Genomic DNA, 10,974 nt, shown 5'->3' with positions numbered 1-10,974 from the left:
GAAAGAGATTGGTGAAGACAAATGTAGGTTCCCTCCACACAGAAATGGTGGAATATATAATAGGGGACAAAGAAATGGCCAAGCATTTGAATACATTACTTTGGTTCTGTCTTCACAAAAGAGGACAAAATTAAATGCCAGAAATACCTGGCAGTGCCTGAAAGATAGAATTTATGACCATTTAGAAAGATTCAGTTTAATCCGGGATAGTCGGCACGGTTTTCTGAGGGGTAAGTCCTGTCTCACAAATTTGATTGAATTCTTTGAGGAGGTAACTAAGTGTGTGGATGAAGGTAGAGTGGTTGATGACGTATACATGGATTTTAGTAAGGCGTTTGATAAGGTTCCCCACGGTAGGCTCAAGAAGAAGATAAGGATGTGTGGGATAGAAGGAAATTTGGCGACTTGGATAAGTAACTGGCTGTATCATAAAAGACAGAGGGTGGTGGTGGAAGGAAAATTTTCAGACTGGAGGCCAGTTACTAGCAGCGTACCACAGGGGTCAGTGCTGGGTCCTCTTCTATTTGTGATTTTTATCAATGACTTGGAAGAAGGGGCTGAAGGGTGGGTTAGTAAATTTGCTAATGACACCAAGATTGATGGAGTAGTGGATGAGGTGGAGGGCTCTTGCAGGCTGCAAAGAGACATTGATAGGATGCAGAGCTGGGCCGAAAAGTGGCAGTTGGAGTTTAACCTTAATAAGTGTGAGGTGATTCATTTTGGTAGGACAAACTTGAATGCAGGTTACAGGGTCAATGGCAGGAATGTGGAGGAATAGAGGGATCTTGGAGTTCATATCCACAGATCTCAAAAGGTTGCCACTCAAGTGAATAGAGCTGTGAAGAAGGCTTATATGTGTTAGTGTTTATTAACAGGGGATTTTAGTTTAAGAGCTATAGGGTTATGCTGCATCTATACCTGATGTTGGTGAGACCACATTTGGAATATTGTTTTCTGTTCTGGTCACCTCATTATAAGAAGGATGTGGAAGCATTGGAGGGTGTGCAGAAGGGATTTACCAGGATGCTGCCTGGTTTGGAGGGTAGGTCTTATGAGGAAAGGTTGAGAGAGCTGGGGCTTTTCTCTTTGGAGTGGAGGAGGATGAAAGGCAACTTAACAGAGGTTTATAAGATGATGAGAGGGATTGATAGAGTGGACGTGCAGAGACTATTTCCACGGGTGGATGTAGCTGTTACTAGGGGGCATATAGGAAGGATGTCCAAGGTAGATTCTTCACCCAGAGAGTGATTGGGATGTGGAATAGACTGCCTGCTGTGATAGTGGAGTCGGACACTTTAGGTACTTTCAAGCAGTTATTGGATAGGCACATGGAGCACTCCAGAATTATAGGGAGTGGAATAGCTTGATCTTGGGATTGGACATAGCTCGGCACAACATTGAGGGCCGAAGGGTCTGCACTGTGCTGTAATGTTCTATGATCTATGTTCTATATCGGAGAATGCAAGATTTAGTGAGAGAAAAACTGAGGGAGATCAATATTAGTAGGGAAATGCAGTTGAGAAAATTGATGGCATTGAAAGCAGATAAATCCCCAAAGCCTGATAATCTACATTCCAGAATACTTAAGGAAGTGACTCTAGAAATAGTGGATGCATTGGTGGTCATCTTCGAGGATTCTATAAACTCTGGAACAATTCCTGCAGATTGGAGGGTGGCAAATGTCACTCCAGTATTCAAAAAGGGAAGTAGTAGAAAACAGGGAATTATAGACTAGTAAACATTGATTGCAGGAAAAATTCTTGAATCTATTATCAAGGACTTTATAGCAGAACATTTAGAAAATAGAGGCAGGATCAGACAGAGTCAGCATGGATTTATGAAGGGGAAATCATGCTTGACAAATCTGTTGGAACTCTTTAAAGATGTATCAAGCTGAGTTGACAAGGGGGAGTCGGTCGATATGGCATTCAGGATTTCAGAAAGCATTTGATAAAGTCCCACAAGAGATTATCGTGCAAGGTTGAAGCATATGGGATTGGGGGAAGCTTATTGAGGTGGATAGAAAACTGGTCGGCAGAGAGGAAACAAAGAGTAGGAATTAATGGGTGCTTTTCAAATTGGCAGGCAGTAACTAGTGGGGTTTCAAAGGGATTGGTGCTGGCACCCCAGCTATTTACAATATATAATAATGATTTGGATGAGGGAACAAAATGTAACATCTCAGAGTTTTCAGATGATACCAAGTTGGGTGAGAGGGTGAACTGTGACGAGGATGCAGAGATCCTTCAGAATGATCTGGACAGGTTGGGTGAGTGGCAAATCAATGGCAGATGCAGTATAATTTGGGTCAATGTGAGGTTGTTCATTTTGGAAGCAAAAACAAGAAAGCAGATTACTATCTGAGTGGCTGTAAATCAGGAGAGGGGAGTGTTCAGCGGGATCTGGGTGTCCTTGTGCACCAGTCACTGAAGGTAAGCACAGAGGTGCAGCAGCGAATAAAGAAGACAAATGGCATTTGGCCTTCATCGCAAGAGGTTGATTGCAGGAGCAGGGATGTGTTGTTGCAATTATACAGGGCCTTGGGGAGGCCACACTTAGAATATTGTGTGCAGTTTTAGTCTCCTTTTCCGAGAAAGAATGTTCTTGCTCTTGAAGGAGTGCAGTGAAGACTTAGCAGGCTGATTCCAGGGATGGTTTGTTTGATATTTGAGGGGAGATTGACTAGGTTAGAATTGTTTTTGCTGGAATTTAAACGAATGAAGGGGGGAATCTCATAGAGACTTATAAAATTCTAACAGGGCTAGACAGGGTAGAACATTCCCAATAGAACATAGAACATAGAACATAGAACATTACAGCGCAGAACAGGCCCTTCGGCCCACGATGTTGCGCCGACCAGTTACAAAAACAATGACCCACTAGCCTATACCAATCCCTTTTCGTCCATAAACCTATCCAGAGATCTCTTAAACACCCCCAAACTAGACGCATTTACAACTGCAGCAGGCAGGGCATTCCAATCCCTCACCACCCGCTGGGTAAAGAACCTACCCCTGACATCCGTCCTGTAGCTACCCCCCCTTAATTTAAAGCCATGCCCCCTCGTGCTAGCTTTCTCCATCCGAGGAAAAAGGCTATCACTATCCACCCTATCTAAACCTCTAATCATCTTATATGTTTCAATAAGATCCCCTCTTAGCCGCCTTCTTTCCAACGAAAACAACCCTAAATCCCTCAGTCTCTCCTCATAGGACCTCCCCACCATACCAGGCAACATCCTAGTAAACCTCCTCTGCACCCTCTCCAACGCCTCCACATCCTTCTTGTAATGCGGGGACCAGAACTGCACACAGTACTCCAAGTGCGGCCGCACTAGAGTAGTGTACAGTTGCAACATTACACTGCGACTCCTAAATTCAATCCCCCTACCAATAAACGCCAAGACACCGTACGCCTTCTTAACAACCTTATCTACTTGATTCCCAACTTTCAGGGATCTATGTACACACACACCTAGATCCCTCTGTTCATCCACACTATTCAAAGTCCTCCCGTTAGCCCTATACTCGACACATCTGTTGCTCCTACCAAAGTGAATTACCTCACACTTCTCCGCATTAAATTCCATCCGCCACCTCTCGGCCCAGCTCTGCAACCTATCTAAGTCTCCCTGCAGACTATGACACCCTTCCTCACAATCTACCACACCTCCAATTTTGGTGTCATCAGCAAATTTACTAATCCACCCAACTATACCCTCATCCAGATCATTAATAAAAATTACAAACAACAGTGGCCCCAAAACAGATCCCTGAGGTGGGGGAATCGAGAACCAGGGATCACAGTCTGAGAATTTGGGGGAGATGAGGAGATATTTCTTCACCCGAAGTACGGTGAGCCTGTGGAATTCATTATTGCAGGAAGTAATTGGTGCCAAAGCATTGAATGTACTCAAGAGGCAGCTGGATATAGCACTTGGGACAAATGGGATCAAAGGTTATGGGGAAAAAGCAGAATTAGGCTACTGAGTTGACTATCAGCCATGACCATATTGAATGGTGCAGCAGGCTCCAAGGGCCAAATGGCATCCTCTTGTTCCTATCTTCTATGTTTCAATGTAATGGTGTAACAATCCAGCAATATCAGCAATGGGATAACAATCCAGCAAAAGTATAATAAAGAAGCAACATCAGTAATGGTGTAATAATCCAGCAATAGTGTAACAATCCAGCAATATTAGCAATGGTGTAACAATCCAGCAGTTTGCCTACCACTGCAACAGGTCCATAGCAGACGCCATCTCCCTGGCCCTGCACTCAACCCTGAAACACCTAGATAACAAAGACACCTATGTCAGACTCTTATTTATTGGCTACAGTTCAGTCTTCAACACCATTTCTCCTACAAAACTCATTTCCAAACTCCATGGCCTGGGCCTCAACATCTCCCTCTATTACTGGATCCTGAACTTCTGAACTCACAGTCAAAATCAGTAAGGATGGGCAACAACACCTCCTCCATGATCATTCTCAATACTGGTATTCCACAAGTGTGTGTTCTCAGCCCCCTACTATACTCCTTATATACCTCTGACTGTATGGCCAAATTGCCCTCCAACTCAATTTTTAAGTTTGCTGACGACACCACTGTAGTGGGTCGGACATTAAACAATGATGAGATAGAGAATCTGGTGAACTGGTGCAGCAATAATAATCTCTCCCTCAATGTCAACAAAATGAAGGACACTGTCATCAACTTCAGGAAGCACAGAGGACAACATGCCCCTGTTTACATCAACAGGGATGAAGTAGAAAGGATCAAGAGCTTCAAATTTTTAGGTGTCTTGATCACCAACAACCTACCCTGGTCCCCTCATGCCAGCACTATAGTTAAGAAAGCCGCCAATGCCTCTAGTTTCTCAGAAGACTAAGGAAATTTGGCATGTCTGCTACAACTCACCGATGTTTACAGATGCACCACAGAAAGCATTCTTTCTGGCTGTATCACAGCTCTGCCCAATCCATCACACAAACCAGTCTCCCATCCATTGACTCTGCGTGTACTTCCCACTGCCGCGGCAAAGCAGCCAGCATAATTAAGGATCACACGCACCCCGGACATTCTCTCTTCCAGCTTCTTCTGTCGAGAAAAAGATACAGAAGCCTGAGGTCATGTACCAACCCATACAAGAACAGCTTCTTCCCTGCTGCCATCAGACTTTTGAATGGACCTACCCTCCTCTAAGTTGACCTTTCTCTACACCCTAGCTAAGACTGTAACACTACATTCTGCATTCTCTCCTTTCCTTCTCTATGAATGTTATGCTTTGTCTGTATAGCATGCAAGAAACAATACTTTTCACAGTATGTTAATACATGTGACAATCAAAAGTGTAACAATGCAGCCACATCGGCAATGGTGTAACAATCCAGCAATACCGGCAATGGCATAATATTCTGGCAAAACATGAACAATGTATCAGAAGTTCTGAGAGAAACAAGTTTTAGTGAGGAGCTAAAAGAAATCAGTATTGATGGATAACGTTTTAGGGAAACTGATGAGATTGAAGGTGAATAAATCTCCAGGGCCTGATAATCTTCATCCCAGAATACTTAAGGAAATGGCCCTGGGAATAGTAGATCTATTGGTGGTCAATTTCCAAAATTCTTTGTATTCTGGACTGATTTCTACAGATTGGAGGTAGAGAGAAAAATGGGAACTATAGACCAGTGATCCTAACGTCAATACCGAGGAAGATGCTAGAGTACATTATCAATTATTTCACAGCTCAAGATTTGGTACAATGAGACAAAGTCAACATGGATTTACAAAGGGGAAATCATACTTGAGGAATCTGTTGGAATGCTTTGAGGATGTAACTAGGAGAGTTGACCAAGGAGAACCGGTGGATGTGGTTTATTTAGACCTTCAGAAGGGTTTCAACAAGGTTTCACATAGCAGACTACTCAGTAAAGTTAAAGCACATGGGATTGCGGGTAGTTTCTTGATATGGATCAAAAGCTGGTTAGCAGATAGGAAGCAAAGGTTTGGCATAAATGAGTCTTCTTCCGATTGTGTGCAGTTTTGGCATCCTTATCAGGGGAAGGACATCTTTGCTATAGAGGGAATACAGTGAAGGTTTACTAGGCTGATTCTTGGGGTGGCAGAACTGTCATCTGAGAAGAGACTAAATTGGTTAGGATTATATTCACTGGAGTTTAGAAGACTGAGAGAGGATCTCATAGAAACTTATAAAATTCTAATTTGGTTAGACAGGGCAGATTCAGAAAGATGTTCCCAATCATGGGGGGGAAGGGGAGGGGGGTCACTGAGGCTAAGGAGTAAACTTTTTAGGACAGAGGTGTGGAGAAATTTATTCACCCAGAGAGTGGTGAATCTGTAGATTTCATTACCATGGAAAGTAGTTGAGGTCAAAAAAGAAATTAGATGTAGCTCTTGGGGCTAAAGGAATCAACAGATATGGGGGAAGAGGGAATCAGGATATCGAATTTGATGATCAGCTACGTTCAGAATAAATGGCAGAGCAGGCTCAATGCGCCAAATAGCCTGCTCCATTTCTGTTCTCTATGTTTCTATGTAACACTGGTCACCATGCCCTGCAAGTAACCATCAACGTCAAGTCACAGTGGCTTTGAACTTCGTTGCTTCCAGCTCCTTCTGAGGATCATCTGCAGAACATCTCAAACTGCTGCACACCACTGCATCGCACAGGTCCCTAATGCTGTACTTGAGAGCTGAGCAGTATATTCAACCCCAGAGAGATGGGAACTCGCTGGCACAGATGGCAGAGGATTTTGCCTCCATCACCGGATTCCTATAGTTGCAGAAAATCATTTATTGTACCAAGTGAGCATCCAGTGAGATTCATGAAGAACAAGGCTTCTAGTCTATCAACAATCAACTGATCTGCAATCACAATGAGATTCATAAAATAGAGCCTCCTTTCCTGTGATGCCTGAGATCCTGCATCTGTGCCCAGCTAAATCTGCCCTCCATCCTGTGAGGAGCATTGCTCACAGCTACCGCTGCCTCTCTTACATCCTCTTGCTCACTGGTACCATAGTCTTCATCCAGTGCCATCCTGTATAGTTTCACGAGGACCACTGATATAAATGCATTGCACTAGTGGAGGATCAGCTTGAATGATGTGAAAGTGTTGGCTCTGCTGCCTCTGCTACTTGCAAGTGCCCTGGTGCCATGACAGGTCTCGGCACTGCCCCTTCATATTAGAGGTGACACAAGAAGAGTTCACGACAACCAACTTCTTGAGAGCAGAAACATCTGTAGTGCCAAGGCTTCCTGAGTATAGCTGAATCTTTGGCATGCTATTGGACAGGGAGGAGTGCACTCCACCCCCTTCATCTACAGATTTTAATATCATTTCAGATTCCTCACCGGGAATGCACATCTCTCCTTCCCCATTTTGCTCTTGTGGGGCAAACCTGGCCATCTCTGTGGTTCCTTCCTCCATGCCACTGAAAATGTGGAGATGAAGCATTTCTCCTGCTGCCAGCACTCTTTCTCAGCTATCGTGGGTATTTTTCTCCTGAAGAGACTGCAATGACTTGCTGGCCTCTGTGACCAATGCAGCATGTATCAGTTCTGGCAAGTCCTCAATAGCGCAAGGCCTCTGACCCTTACTCAGGAGTCAATACCCTCTGTCTGCTGCAGCTTGAATTCTTGTCATTAGTCTCTGACATTACACCGAACTTGCTAGAATTAAGAGGGTCATTGAATATTTCCTTGTACTGGACATAATTCCTCTTGACAGTCTCTGTATCCTCAATTCTTTTCTGTTTGGTTTGGAGGGCTAATCTTTCCTTCCACCATCCTGAAAAGGACCTCACTGCCCTCACTCACTGCAGACATCCAGGTCATGAGCGAAGCAAGAGCCAGTCCTGCCCCAGGTGTCATCCCACTGCCTTTCCTCTCCCATCATTGTTTCTTCAATTCCCTCAGTAGAATGACAGCCATTGTAATGGTTGCTATGGCCCATTCTCACTCAGCCCCACCTCCATGGCTGTTAATTTGCTGCCCAAACTAACTGCAGCCAATGAACAGCTCATCCATGTGAAACTGGGGCCCTTAACTGCTTCCCCTGGGAATGGGATGAAAACCCAGAAATTAGACCAATGATGTCCTGACCACAAAAGGAAAATAAGGCCTATAGTTATTGAGCTGCATGAAAACTGGACAGACAAGACAAATAACAAAGTATTAGCTTATCTAATGAATTGTGTCTCAACATCTCGTAAAGATATTCCTTTACCACTGTGACATAAGAGGAAAACAACAAATAGTGATTGGATGTTGGAAGGTTTATACTGGGAGGTCTTAGCAGATAATAGGAAAACAATTAGAAACTGTTTCAGAGCAAAACTCTAGTTAAAACAGATACATGGAAATGACAATGATTTTTTACATAAGATATCGTCACTTGACTCTCCTACCATCATGAAGGTGCCTATTTTGCCTTGTGTACATGAATGTCACTACATTCTCAAAGACAACCTATATAAATGCGGGTCAAAATTCCTTGTTTCTTCGTCTGATTTCTTGCTGTGTCATCCTCCCCGTTTAGTTGCCTGCTACTCATATTTAAATCTGCTGACCTTCCCTTGACCCTAAAGTGGAGTCTAGCAAAGGTCATAGGCAAAATTCTGATATCGGTAGGTAGGATATTGTAGTAGATAGATTAATGGACTGGTGATCAAAGACCTCAGCTAATAATCAAGAGAATGACTCTAAATTCCACCCAGGCAGTTTTAGAAGTTGAAGATATACTTTTGGAACACAGTGCAGTATAAAGAGTTAACAAAACAAGCACGCTAATGATGATGTGGCACTAGTATCAGGCAGTCATGGGCGAGGTATTGCAGGCAGTGACAGATAGCCCAGAGGAGAGTTCCTTCCCTGCACTATGTACATGCTGTAAATAGTGTAAATAAACTAGTTTTTAAGTAAATACCTTGATTTGCCTGCAGCTCTCCCTTGCTAGAATCCTGACTTAGCACATTCACAGGTTATTTAAAACTATTACAAAAACAATAGCCCAGATTTTGTGGTTAGTGGCAAGGCAGATGTGTGTGCCTCTGATTGTGTTTACACTATGGTTTTAACCTTTTTTGTAAGCTGCAGCAGAAACTGCTGGCTGCAGCATTAACCCATCAGCGAAGCGAATGTGGATTGAGACCAAGTGACGAGGTAATGTGCCAACAAAACCACACCCCTTTTGAGGCACATAACAAGCTGAAGACATATCCCTTCAGGTCTGTCTTCAGCTCAGTGTCAGGTAAAAACGTTTTAAATAATTTTAAATGTTTTATTTAATGAAAATTAATCCCAGCTCTCAGAACTCCACTCAGAGCCAAAGTGGCTCCCCAAACTGGCATCGGCCCCCTCCCAGAACTTCTCCCATAGCCATTCCCATAACCCTCAACTCCCCACCCCAGATACCCAGTTGTTTTCTGACATTGGCAGGACTGAGGAACTGTAGGTACTTTGATTTTTAATATGTTCTAGCTGATCAGCTACCTAACTGCATTTATCTGTATTTGCCTCACATCCTTTCATAGATTTTCTGTCAATTTCACTGTATGAGAAGGAATCATTCATCTGTGATTTTCCTTGGACCAGCCAACGGATGATGTGGAGATAACCGCGTTGGACTAGGGTAAACACAGTCTCTCAACACCAGGTTAAAGTCCAACAAGTTTATTTGATAATAGGTGTGGGTTTACTGTCAAATAAACTTGTTGGACTTTAACCTGGTGTTGTGAGATTTCTTACTGTGCCCAGCTAATGAATGACCAGGGGTGACATTGAAGAAATCTCTCCACAGGGCTGCTAGGGCATCAGACAGCCAGTGCAACATAGAATAAGCCGTGGATAACGAAGGAGGTGAAGGAAAGTGTTAAATTAAAAGCGGAGGAATTTAGAGTAGCTAAGAGCAGTGGGCGAGAAGAGGATTGGGAGAGGTTTAAATGTCAACAAAGATTGACAAAAAAGTTGATAAAGGAGGGTAGAAGAAGCTATGAAGCTGGGCTAGCGCTTAATATAAAAAAGGATAGCAAGAGTTTTTATAAATATATAAAAAGGAAGAGGCTGGCTAGGGTGAACGTTGGTCCCTTAGCGGATGAGAAAGGGGACCTAGTGGTAGGGGATGGGGATATGGCTAAGGTCTTGAATAACTTTTTTGTTTCTGTCTTCACGGAGGAGGACATGAATAATTTGCCGGGTGTTAGCGATGGAAAGGTGGTAGGACTGGAGGGTCTTAATGACATTACTGTTACTAGAGAGGTGGTGCGCAACAGACTGGAGGGGCTGATTGTGGACAAGTCCCCAGGACCGGATGGAATGCATCCGAGGGTTCTGAAAGAAATGGCGGAGGTGATAGTGGATGCCTTGGTGGTTATTTTCCAGACGTCGCTGGATTCCGGGGAAGTGCCGGAGGATTGGAAAACGGCTAATGTTACGCCGTTGTTTAAGAAGGGTGCCAGGCAAAAGGCGGGGAATTACAGGCCGGTTAGTTTAACGTCTGTGGTAGGTAAAATGTTAGAATCCGTCATTAAGGAGGAAATTGCGAGGCATCTTGAAGGGAATTGCTTGATAGGGCAGACGCAACACGGTTTCATTAAAGGGAAGTCGTGTCTGACAAATTTACTGGAGTTCTATGAGGATGTGTCTAGGGCGGTGGATAGAGGAGAGCCGGTGGATGTGGTCTTTCTGGATTTTCAGAAGGCGTTTGATAAGGTACCTCACAAGAGGTTACTGCAGAAGGTCAGAGGACATGGAGTTGGGGGTAGGGTGTTAGCGTGGATAGAGGATTGGTTGTCAAATAGGAGGCAGAGAGTGGGGGTCAATGGGTGCTATTCGGATTGGCGGTTGGTGACTAGTGGGGTGCCCCAGGGGTCGGTGCTGGGGCCTCAGCTATTTACCATTTATATAGATGATCTGGAGGAGGGAACCGAGTGTAGGGTGTCGAAATTTGCT

This window comes from Carcharhinus amblyrhynchos, chromosome 5, assembly GCF_965287045.1.
Source record: "Carcharhinus amblyrhynchos chromosome 5, sCarAmb.v2.hapA, whole genome shotgun sequence".
NCBI lineage: Eukaryota > Metazoa > Chordata > Chondrichthyes > Carcharhiniformes > Carcharhinidae > Carcharhinus > Carcharhinus amblyrhynchos.
This window is presented reverse-complemented; position numbering follows the sequence as displayed.